Source organism: Pipistrellus hanaki, assembly GCF_964339955.1.
Source record: "Pipistrellus hanaki genome assembly, chromosome: 18".
Classification (NCBI taxonomy): domain Eukaryota; kingdom Metazoa; phylum Chordata; class Mammalia; order Chiroptera; family Vespertilionidae; genus Pipistrellus; species Pipistrellus hanaki.
The window spans coordinates 26,487,669-26,500,848 of record NC_140520.1 but is presented as its reverse complement, the minus strand read 5'-3'; positions in this window follow the sequence as shown (position 1 = coordinate 26,500,848).

The following is a 13,180-nucleotide window of genomic DNA, read 5'->3' as shown; positions in this document are numbered from 1 at the left end:
AAAGTATTAGCTGGTTTTTATCATTCTGTTTGCCTGCTCCCCTCCCAAAGGGGGTTCTCTGGATTCTAGGAATTCTGGCTGGCAGACAACTGACATGTTCCCTGCTCAGGCTGAAGGTCATCTGTGCCTTTTAGGGGCCACAGAACTTTTCTTCCTGCCTTATCCCTCCCCTTTTAGGGGAGTCACCCCCTGTTCTTTAGTATTGTTCTTATTAATTTAAAATACAAAGGGCAGAACAGAGAACCCAGAGATCCACCCAAGCCATTACACTCAATTAATCTTTGATCAAGGAGGCAAGAGCATACAATGGAGTAAAGACAGTCTCTTCAATAAGTGGTGCTGGGATAATTGGACAGCTACATGTAAAAAAAAAAAAAAAAAAAATGAAACTAGACCACCAATTTATACCAGACAAAAGAATAAACTCAAAATTGATAAAACATTTAAATATAATAAAAATCATTGAAGAAAACATAGGTATTAGATATCAAAATATCAGATATATCACGTAGCAAAATTTTCATTGCTACAACAGCTAGGGCAAGAGAAACAAAGGAGAAAATAAACGAATGAGACTACATCAAAATACAAAGCTTATGCACAGCAAAAGAAATCAGCATCAAAGTGAAAAGGGAACCTACTGTGTGGGAGAACATATTTGCCAATTACACATTTGAGAATAGTTTAATACCCAAAATACATATAGTACTCATACAACTCAATATCAGGAAAATAAACAACCCAATCAAAAAACGGGCAGAAGACCTAAATAGACATTTCTCTAAAGAGGACATACAAATGGTCAAGAGACAATGGAGAAATGCTCAATGCCGTTGATCATCAGAGAGATGCAGATTAAAATGACAATGAGGTACCATTTCACACCTGCCATGAATAAATCAAAAAACAGTAAGTGAGGGAAGGATGTGGAGAAAAAGGGAACCATAGTACTGCTGGTGGGAACGCAAACTGATATAGTCACTATGGAAACAGTGAGGAGTTTCCTCAAAAAATTAAAAATGGAGCTGCCATTTAATCCACTGATCCCTTTTCTAGGAATATATCCTTAAAAGCCTGAAACACCAATCAGAAAGAATATATGCACCTCTATGTTCATAGCAGCATGATTTACAATAATTAAGATATGGAAACAGCCCAAGTGCTCATCAGTAGATGAATGGATAAAAAAATGTGGTACATTTACACAATGGAATACTATGCAGCTGTAAAAAGACCTCTTACCCTTTGAGACAGCATGGAGGGACCTTGAGAGGATTATACTAAGGGAAATAAAATAGTCAGAGAAAGATAAGTATCACATGATCTCACTTATATGTGGAACCTAATGAACACAATAAACTGACAATAAAAATAGATCCAGAGACATGGAAGCATGCAACAGAAAGGGGGTGGGGAGGGACGAAATCAACTAAGGAACTTATATTAGTATGCATAACCCATGGACACAGACAATAGGGGGGGTGAAGGTCTGGGGAGGGGATGGGAGTGGGGAGGAGGGGGGAGTCAAAGGGAGAAAAAAAAAAGAGACATCTGTAATACTTTCAACAATAAAGATAAGATTTAAAAAATACAAAGGGAATGTATAATCACTATACAAAAATGGAAACATACAGATAAGCATGAAGAAATTAAAATCACTTCAAACCCCACCATTCAGAGAGAACTATGGCTACCTATGGTGCTAGAGTATCTTCTCTCTCCAGTTTTCTGCACTCAATATGTTTGCTTAAATAATGTGCGTATATATTTAGGCCCAGGGTCAGCGTGCTCAGTCTTGGGCCCTCCTCCTCCGAGGCCCCATTAGGTGGGTGGGGCACCAGAGCTCTGTTGGCACCTCTGAGTCCAGAACCCAGGCAGGCTGGGGCACGACCTTTCTGCCTGGCACCACTGTGCTCCCCGCCTGCAGCTGGGCCTGAAGCGGTCTTCTCCCAGCTCTGCTCTGATGCCCCATCTGGAAGCTGCTTCTGATCCCTTCCATGGAGGCGACTTGCTGTGTGGGACGATTGTGTCAGAAGGAAAGCCCACAAGCAGGCCCCTGGGGATGAATTGGGCCTTTATACGAAAAGCCGCTCTGGGCCGCACCCCAGCTTCTCCTAACCCATTCTGAAAGCTGACCGTGACATCGCTAATGACCAAGAGAGAAGGGAAGGGGTGGGAGCCCGCTGAATAGAGGCAGCGTAACAACAGCTGGAGCGCTTACTGGCAAACACGAGGGGTGACATTTGCCCAGGCTTTCTCGGCCCTCCTAAACCCGGGGGGCAGTGGAGTGTGCTTTCACTCACTACCACAGAGTTGCTCAGAAATCTTAAAAACCATAATAGCTATAATTTATTGAGCATATATTTTGTGCCAAGCCCTTTACAGATATTAAGCTTAATCCTCACCTCAGTTTTACAACACAGACAAGGAAATAGAGGCCCCAGAAGGCAGCAGCTTGACCCAGGCCCTGCTATCGGTAAGATAATAAAGAGAGATTTGAACACAGGTCATTGGACATTAGAGCCCATACTCTTTATTTTCAAATAAAAATTAATGTTTATGTTATTAAAGTGACCTATGCCTATACTTAGAAATCAAATGGGGCTAAAAGACACAGCAAAAACCAGCGACTCAGCATCAGCTTTTTCTGTTCTTTACTCTAGATTTCGTTTCTTCGTTTAAAAAAAATTTTTTTTGCTTGATTTTTTTTTTAGAGAGGAAGAGAAAGAGAGAAACATTAATGATGAGAGAGAACCATTGATTAGTTGCCTCCTGCAGAGCCTGCAACCTGGGCATGTGCCCTGAGCAGGAATCAAACCATGACCTCCTGATTCACAGGTTGACACTCAACCACTGAGCCACACCAGCTGGGCTAGATTTCATTTCTTACAAATTTCCGCCCTGAAATAATAATCCTCCTTCCCATTTCTTAATTCTTCTACTTACTGTATTCCCATTGCCTTTCATGGATCTATCAAAGGTCCAGCAATACTTTTCCCACAATTCACCAGGCCATAACATCTAGCCCCATCCCTGAGCTCCTCCACTGCTTCGGGCGGGGCTGGCTCCCTGCTCTGGGCCCCTGGGACAACTCTTTGCCTCTCGCTTTGCTGGAGCCCTTACTCCTAGATGCCATGGCTTCATCTTTCATGACAGGTACAGTTTTTGAATCCTGCATGTCTGAAGATGTTTTCACACTTGATGGATCATGTAGAGAGAATCCAATAAATGAAAACCTAGAAGAGTGCCTGGCATGCCACACATTGTAAGTAAGTGTTAGGTGGAGGAACCATGCACAGCTGGCTCTGCCAGTGCCACTGTGACTACAACATTGCCTGTTAGGCACAGGGGCACTTCCTCAATACAAGTCACCATGTCTGCTCTCCAGGGTTCGGGCGGTCAGCTCACAGGTGCGCCTATCTGCACAGCTGTGGTTCTTACCCTGGGCTCTCTGGGTGAGCCTCAGGGGGCTCAGACTGCCCAATAGTGCTTGGAGCACATGGGTGAAAATGCATTTTTCTGAGGCTATAGTTTACAGCTTTCATAAAATCCTCAGAGAGGTCACAAACCCTCCAAATATTGAACATCTCAGTGCTAGAGGCTCTACCACCCTTCCAGCATGTGTGCTTCTAATGTGGTTTGGATTCAGAAATATCATGTTTGAATTATGATTAAAGTAGGTCAACAGGATCTGCAAACGAGCTAGAAGGGCTGTCCTGTTGGGGAGAGGGGTGAGCTTCACCATGAATGACACCTTGGACTCCCTTATGGCTGCCCAGCGGCCTGCCTTTGCATCCTGGCTAGCCTAGCTGTTTGCAAAAGTGGGTGACTACAGAACTGACCACCAATGAAGTGAGCTGGTTTCACTGTGTTCATGGAAGCCCACATGTCCTGAGCCCCATGCACATGCTGTATCCTAGCCTCTAGATGGGGCATGTCAAAGAAATCCCTCATGCTGCACCCAGGAGCAGACAGGCAAGGGTTGGCTTCATCTGGCAACTTGCAGTGGTACCTGTCTAAGGAAGTCACCTGCTCTTCCATGACAGGTATTTTCTCTCACTGGTTCTTCTGGTAACAGTCACATTTATGACCCAAAGAGTCAGTTTTTTAAGGATGGAGCTTTTGCTCATGAACATGCTCTTGTATCATTTTTAAGGGGAAGAAACAAGCCCAGCAGAGCTGCAGCACTGGATCTAAGTCTCAGTTTAATTCTTTATCATCTTCCTCTTGTGACTCAAAGGCAGAGAGAAGAGGCTTCACCCAAATTCTGTGAAGTGTTTGTTGACTGACCCGGTCCTGAGGAGGGTCGAACAAAACTCTTGGAGAGGAGCCAAGGAGTAACCTGGAACCCAACTCAAAAGCATCCTGGGTAATTCTGTGGCAAGCAGAGAGAGAATTCTGGAGCCTGTTGCACCCAGTGTGAGGACTATGTAACTCTACCATAGGGCACCATCTTCCCCACAAGAAGGCTGCCTCCCTCCCCTTCCCCACTCTCACCCACCTTATCACTGGTAAATGCTGACCCCAGGGTGGGAACCTGGGGAGTATCCAGGTATGGGACACCTGGGGGCAGGGTTCCCCAGTTAAGCCTGTCTCTGCAGAAGGCCCCTTCCCCCTGCCTCTCAGCACAGGGATTTGGTGACTCACTCTGAATAAGGCATCATAAATTGCCTCCTAATAACACACTTGTCACTGAAGCACTCCAGGAATTTGGCATTGCAAGAGATCTGGCTTCAGGCAGCAGGGCCAATAGGTAATCCTCTGTTTATAAACTGTTCCCACTTGGGCTGGAGATGGCTGAGGACCACTAAGTCACACATTCCTTCGGGAACTGGAAAGAGTATGCCCACTTTACAGATGACAGACGCAGTGGCTCAACTCCACAGGCCCAGCTGGGACATCCCCTGCCTCTCCACCCCCAGCAGGCTACCCTTCGGAGGAGCCTTAGTGGCAGAGAGTGGGACATTGACTCCTGACTATGCTGCTTACAAGCTGGGCCTCCTTAGGCAGGTTCCTTAATCCCCATAGCCTCTCCTTTCACCACCTGTGAAATGGCGATGACACTTAACCCTGTAGATCCCAGGAGGTGTGTTAAATGAAGAGCTTCCAGCACAGAGCCCAGGGAGCCAGCCCTCTAAGTGCAGCTGTTAGCAATGCTGCTCCTCCAGTGCCACAGGCCTCCCCTTCAGCTATGACCCCTGACTTGGCTTCCTGTCGTCCTCTCCATTGGCACTCTGTTCAGAGTGAATAAAGAAAGGTGACCTATCCTACATGACATCACTTCCTCTCAACTAGCATTTCAGGGAGGGATTATTATCCCTAGTGGGCAGGGGTGGAAACTGAGGCTGAGAGAGTTTGAGTGACTTCCCCAAGGCCACCAGTGGGGGCACAACAGGATCAGGATTTGAACCTGCATCTAATTGAATTCATCCTCCAACACAACAGCTCCCAGGGGAAGCCAAGATCAAGGCCCAGCTGGCAGGAGGGAGGTTCTGGATGTGGCCACTGAGTTCTGTCACTGCATCCTTTCCAGGCAGGTCACTCTCTGGACTCTGGACAGTCGCCAAGGAGGTGGGGACAAGAAGGTAGAAAAGGACGGACTTCCTGTGGAGGATGCATTGAGACGATTGAGCTGCCACTGACAGCCCTTGACAGGTGCCCTCCATGCTAACATCATGGTCTCCTTTAACCACACACACTCCTGAGAACCAGGCCTCGGGCATCCCTGCTTCACAGAGGAAGCGGAGACACAGAGAGGCCAGGTCACTTGCCCCAGCTTGTACCTGGGCATCCACCTGTGTTCATCTCCCAACCACTTCTCCCCACCAATGTGGCATAAAGTGCGGCCAGTTTTGGAAACCACATCCAGGATAAGTGATGGGCCCTATGTTCCTCCAGGAGCCTCCCAGGCCTTTTGCTGAGCATCTTAGAATCTGTGTGTGTATGGGGATGGGGGGAGGTGGCAGCAGAGGTGGCAGAGGGGCAGAGGTGGCAGCAGCCTCCTCAGAATTGCCCACCTCAAAGCTACCTATGTGTGTCTGCAATGGAGTTGGACTTCAGTGAAGAGCAAGGCAGGCCCTCTGTGTCCCCTGAACTAAACTTGCCCCAGCCCACCTCGCCCCATGAGGATGGGGCAATCTGCCTGAGAGTAGGAGCTCCACCCCATCCCCCTTGGTATCTCCACCATCCAGAAAGTTCCTGGCCCTCAACAGGCATTTGACCACTGAGAGACTGACAGATGATGGAGTGATTGATGAAAATCCACCAGCCCAATGATAAACAGAAGCCAGTGTGACAGGAATTTGTTGGGCTGTTGAAGCGGGTGTGTGTGTGTGTGTGTGTGTCCAGATGGCTCCCTTGCAGGTGGCTGCCATGTGGGAGGTGAGGTGGGGATGGAGCAAGCAGGCTGGGCACAGGGAACCTATAAAGGCTCCAGAAAGCATAGGTTCAAGCCTGAACTAGAGAGACCAACAGTCTGGCCAGGGGTGCCAGAGTTGGGCATTCCGCTGTTGCCCAACCACATGCCAGGCCTGTGCCATACCATGTCAGGGCTGCCAAAGGGCTTCAGTCCCCCCCACTGCCTCCTGGGCTGTCTCTGATATCATGAGACCACCATGAGAAGGGGGTGTGGGGCAATGGAAATTGTCTCCACTGGGATTATAGACGTAGGCTGGAATGACCTTTCTTGCTGAGCGTTCACTCCTTGGCTGACCTTGCACTGTCCTTCCACATAAGGATTATTTCCTCACAGCTTCACCAGAGGATGTCCCCTTCCCAGGACTGTGTGGATGGGAGAGCGGAGAAAGTGCGTAGGCCCTCTACCCCAACCCCGCCCCAGCGCAGCTGAAGGAGCTAACTCTGCCAGATGCCTCCTCTAGGGCAGACATTCCACACCTCAGCTCAGAGCACTGAGCCTCTCCCAGCCTGGACACCTGGGCTTCCCCCTCCAAATTCCACACTGCCTTCCTGCCCCTCCCAGCCCCAGAAGCCTGGCTTCCCTGTGGAGCAGCCCCTGACACAGAAAAGGAAATAATTAGCATAGTCACCGATTTAATTCTCTCCACCCACCCCTCTCTGAAAGTAATCTGCCCGCACCAGCGCCCGGAGGCAGGACTCCTCTACCAGCCAGGCCACGGCGGGGGAGAGGCTCAGGGAACTATGGAATCCCAAGCTAATTAAATGAAACATTCTCTGGGGACCCAGGCTGTATTTCTGTTGCTCTGAACACACCACAGTAGGCACAGACGCTGCCTCTGGAAGATGTGGAGAAGGCATGGAGGAATGTGAATGGCAAAGATGATTAGAGGGCTGGAAAATGAGATGGACCTGAGAGTAAAGGTCAAGGCAATTGAAGTATTTAGCCTGCAGGAGAAAAAGAAATGAGGGGCTGGCAGCTTAATCATCCCTTTCTGTGTTATAAGAATATTCCCCCTGGGTCTTTCCTCCGCTAAGCCTGAGTTCTCTTGTCCTCAACTCCCTTTCTCTCACCCACCTTTTTTGTTCTATTCACTTGTCAGTTCATTTTGACCTTTACTGAGCACCGACTCCGTGTCAGACACTCCGCCAGATTCTTGAGATGAAAAGACAAGAGTCACTGCCTCATGAGTTAAGTGGAAGAAATGGGCCCATCACCCCAGACTCTCTGACTGCAGGCCTGGAGGCCTGGCGCTGTGAGAGTTCAAAGTGTGCTGCTCAGCCCTGTCTGGGCTTCCTGTAGGAGACGGTACCCAAATGGAATCTTGAAGGATGAATCCCTGAGCCAGGTGAGGTCAGGTGGGAAGGGCATTCCAGGCAGTGGGAGCAGCCTGAGCAAAGGCCCAGGACATAAAATGTAGTGTACATAATCAAATGCTAACTTTGGGCTTTACTGGGGCAAAAAGTAGAGAGCTATGTGGTATGAGATATGGCTAGGGGGCCAGGCAGATCCCAAGGCTCTGGACTCTGTAGGGAACAAGGGCTTGATCCAGAAACAGTGCTTCCCAGAATGCTCAGAATAACCAAGTTTACATGCAGTGTTAATAGATGCCCTGCCTCTCCAAATAAAAGGTGTGTCTTGGTCAAGTTAGTTGAGTGACATTGAGGTAAAACAGTGTGATTCTCAATTGAAGAGCAATTTGCAAAAGGGGACATTGGTAATGTCTGGAGATTTTTGGTTGCCCTAACTTTGGGGTGAGGTGCCACTGGTATCTAGTGAGTCTGGGATGCTGCTCATCATCCCACAATGCACAGAACAGGATCCTACAAAAACATGCCCGCCTCCCCTCAATGCTCCCCATGCCCCCACAGTCCCTGCACAGGTCCTGCAGGCCATTCACCTCCCTACTGTCATCATTTGTTTGCCAGTCGGTCTCCCCACTTGACTGTGTAGGTCTGAGTGGCTGGGTTCAGGCTATCTTCCTTTATTGGGGGAGGGAGGAAGAAACATTATGGGAGAGGAGGACTTTATGTCAGGGCTGGAGAAGGGCATGTGGCTTTGGGTGGAATCTGGCTCCTGGGGAATCCCACCGTCATGAGGGTTGGTAGGTGACTCTTAGGGCTTTTTCCATCCTAGTGGCCCATACCCACTGTGGCTGGGGTTTCGAAGTCACACGGGATAGGTGTCCAGGGACCTATCCTGTGCTGTCCAGAGTGGGCGCTTCGATGATCATCCCCTATGACCAGGTTCTTCCCTTTTTTATTTGCACCATAGCATCTTTTAATATACTTGTTCTTAATTTTATTTAGTTTACCTGTCTCTTCTCCTCACTCCCCTTCCAGCTTAAAAAATGTCAGCATCATAAGGCAGGGCTTTTCATCTGTATTGTTCACTGCTTTATTATTTTTTAAAGTTTTTTAAATTGATTTTGAGAGAATAAGGAAGGGAGAGGGAGGGAGGGGGAGAGGAAGGAATGGAAGGAGGGAGGTGGAGAGGAAGGAATGGAAGGAGGGAGGTACGAAGAGAAGGAGGGAGGGAGGAAGAGGGAGAGGAAGAGAGAGAGGGAGGGAGGGGGGGAGAGAGAGACAGAGAGAGAGAGATATTAACATCGATATGACAGTGAAACATGGAATGGCTGCCTTCTGCATGCCCCACATCAGGAATCGAGCCCACAACCTGGGAATGTGTCCTGACTGGGAATCAAACTGGCAGACTGTCAGTGCATGGGATGATGCCCAACCAATGGAGCTACACCAGCCCTTGTTCACTGCTTCATTCCCAGGGTCCAGAACAGTGCCTGGCACATAGTAAGTGCTCTGTTCAAATGTGTAGAAGAAATGAAGGTCTGAACGCCATACCCCTTCCTGCCACCCCTGCTATTCAGCTCAGAGTGCCTGGGCCAATATCTGCCGCACATGGTCCCTTCTCTGCACCAGGGGGAACCAGGGAAGTCCAAGGAGCGCCCCCTTTCCCCCAAACCAGCAGCAATTTCCATTGTCTACATGATAACTCCAAAGCTGCTTTAGGGGGAAGATGCAGGAACTTCACACACACACACACCCTGATCTTCCCTGAAAAATCTGGGATGATGGACTAGCTCCAGGAGGAAGAAGTAGGCCAGGATTATGCAAAAGGCCAAGCAACCTGGCAGCCACACGAAAGGAAACTGTAGCCAGTTGACAGGACAATGGCATGAATAAAGGCCGCTGCCTCCAGGAAAGGCTGCCAGGCAATGTGACACACAGGAGAGTGCAACGGAGTGCAGGAGCTGACAGGTCAGTGCACCGCCCAGGAAGGCCATTCATCATTGAGTGATCGCGATCGGGGCCAACAGACACTCCCCAACTACACACATGGGGGAAGACCAAAGTGGGGTGAGCAAGTGCCTATGGGTCCCCTTGGGAACAAATGCAGGAAAATAAAACTGGCAGGTGTCCAGGTCTAGGCAGAGTTGCCAGGGATTTTTGTTAATGGAGGGTCTGTTTACCCCCAAAGCTGTGGCTCAAGGGGGTTTTGTTAAGCTGGGCTCATGGCCTGGGCTATGGGCAAGCAAGGCTATTAGAAACCTGTGCTCAAGTCACAGCTGACCTTCCAAGCTGGGGGTTCCAGGCTGCAGAGGCCAAAGACCTGATGACACTATCCTACTTGGCTTTGTGGTCTCATGCAAGTCATCCATTAAAAGAGTATGTGGATGAAGAGAGAGTTTTTCAGCTCTGCTAACCTAACAGGTTATTGGGAGAATAAAAAAGACAGGGCACTTGGAAGAGCCTTGAGAGCCGTAAATAAAGCATGGAGTGCATGCAGGAAGGCATGGGGGGGTGCAGCTGTGTCCCCCCACCCCAGGGGGCTGTGCACAGGAAGCAACAGCAAACCACTTGGAAGTGGCCTTTAGTTACCTGTGGAAAGTGGCTTTCATAGCACACCCTCTTCTGTAGGACCTTGGGGTCCTTTTGAGAATCCCATTTAAGGCCTCTTAATGAACAACCTTGTGGTCACCCAGAGACACACAGTCCGCTTGGCTTATCCTAAACTATTACTTTAGGCAGATGGATTTATAGTCAGTTCATAATTGCATGGCACCACCCACTGTATCAAATTCATGCAAATTTAATCCTTAAATAACACCAAAAGATAGGCATTGACTTACCTATTTACAGGCTCTGAGAGTTCCCAACGTCTCACAGCCAATTCAGAGACAGTCGTGGAGTCCAGGCCTCTGACTGCATGTTAGATTGGTGCCTGCTCTGTAGACACCTTCCAGGGTCCCCTCCTCCTCTCCTTCCAGGGTCTCTCCTTCCAGGGTCCCCTCCTCCCCTTCTTTTTTAAGGCCTTGGGTTTGAGACTTATTTTTGCTATTTGCATTGCTCAACCACCTTCCCTGACAAATCTAAGCAGAACTCTCATTCTAAAGAAGACAGCCTGGAACAGAATTCTCCCTGGAAAAGCTAGTGTTCCCACAGCTGAGCCTGAGCAGCTCCTCAGCGGTGCTTTTCCACTGGGGCATGAGCACGATTCCTTACATGATGTGGCCCACACTTGTCCTGAGGACCCGCCATCCAGAGTAAGGCAGACATGACTATTCCAACATCTACAGCGACCCGAGAAGGTGGTTATGGTACACCTCCTGGGTATGAGATGGGGGACGCTCTCTCCTTCAACCAAGTACAGTTCACTTACCTTCTTGTGGAGAGCTCGTGCCTGGATTTTGAATTCTAGAATAAAACAAAAAGAAAAGAACTTTATAATAAAGATTAAAGTGCTCTCTGATTTTTAAATGACACTTCACTTATTACCAATCAAGTTCACATCCATTACCACATTTAATCCTTATAATATCTTACAACCCTGTGAGGTATTATTATTCCCACTTTAATGATGGGGGAAACTGAGGCTTATCAGTGCATAGATAACTTGTCCAAGGTCATAAGGCTAATACATGGTAGAGATGGAACAAAGGCTTGATTCTTCTATCTACAAGTTTAAGACTTCACCTATGGCAACAATTTTTTTTTTTTTTTTACCACTCATGAATAAAAGTTTAATAGTAAATTAAAAGTTTGATTAGAGCTTCTAATGGGAACCCTTTAAATTTCTAGTAACATTAATACTTATCTCTTCTTCATCTAATCAACCCGAACCACAATCCTCTGACCCAATATATAGCAGGCATTGTGTGAAGACAGAAGATAGGTATTGGGACTCATCAATCATGGCTCAAGCTGTCCTGTTTAGAGAGTCCTGGTCTGGCTAGTGTTGCTTCGATGATGAGTATACACAGAGCAGCGCTAATTGGAGCCCAGAGGAATTTAAGAATCAGTGTAAATCACTGTTCCCACTTTCATGGAATTTACAAATGGTAGGAAGAGAGATTTGCTATGAAATCTTTGAAGGGCAATGTACAACACAGAATAGAATTTAGGGCCCACTATCCTTTTAAAAAAAAAAAGTTTTATTTATTTTATTTATTTATTTATTTTTTATTTTACAGAGAGGAAGGGAGAGGGATAGAGAGAAACATCTCTGAGAGAGAAACATCAATCAGCTGCCTCCTCCACACCCCTATTGAGGATGTGCCTACAACCAAAGCACATGACCTTGACCAGAATCGAATCTGGGACCCTTAAGTCCTCAGGCTGACACTCTATCCACTGAACCTAACCGGTTAGGGCTCCACTATCCTTAATACATAGTCCAAGAAGGCTTCATGAAGGAAGTAGGCTTTGAGCGGTCCTTAAGAATGGATAGAACTTGGAAGGGGAGAAGGAGAAAGGGTTTCCATTTCGGTGGAGGATGGAGTGCCAGCAGCAGGCAGGGTTTGGAGTGTGTTTCCCAGCACCATTCCCACCCCAACTCCCCAGCATTCTGGTGGTTCTGCACCCATTTCCTGGGTCCTAGTAAAGCCAGGTGTTATGCACATCTACTGTAATAGCATCTTTGTACCTGCTATTTCCTCTTCTGGAAAGAATCTCCCTCCTTTGCTTCCTTGTCCCCTATCTCTCATGCCCCATCTACCTGTAAACACCTGTCAGTTCAATCACACTTCTGCCATGTAAAGGACCCCTGAAGTACTTGTCTTCCTCATGACGATGTGTTCCTAAGCCTGCATCCTCTGCCACATCAGGACCCTGGTTAACTTTTTCATAGTTATTTGTTGAATAAACACAAATGAAAGATGGAAATGCAGATTAACTGAATGAACAAATCTGCAAAAAGAGAGTTCTGCTATAGGACATATGGGGTGACACTTAGAACCAGTGACTTGCTGGTCCATTAGACGTATTCTGGTTAATAAATCTGAGCAGAAGTAATGATTCTTTAATGAATGAATGATTGCTGGAGTGACTCAGTTTTCTGTATAATATGATGAAACCCATCACCATTCTTTAGCTAGCTTGATTTTTTGGATTAATCTTCTTTCCTTAAATTCTGTGAGGCTGAGGCCTGAGGATCAGTAGGAGTTAACCCAGGGAAAGGTGCAAAGCACACTCTGTACAGGACCTGGAGGCAAGAGAGGGTGAGGGTTTGGCAACAGCTACCAGGTGATGGGCAGAGTCTGGAAGGATGAGAGGACATTGGAGAAATGAGCAGGAGTCAGGCCATGAAGAGACTTAACGGTTCCCAGAGGACAGTGGGACTCAATAGACCTTTAAGTGATACATGTGTTACATGTAGGACTATCATTATTGGTTGTTTAAAGAAAGAGGGCCCTGATTGGAATGTGGAGATGAGCAAGGCAGAACAAGCAGAATTTTAAAGATGCTGCAG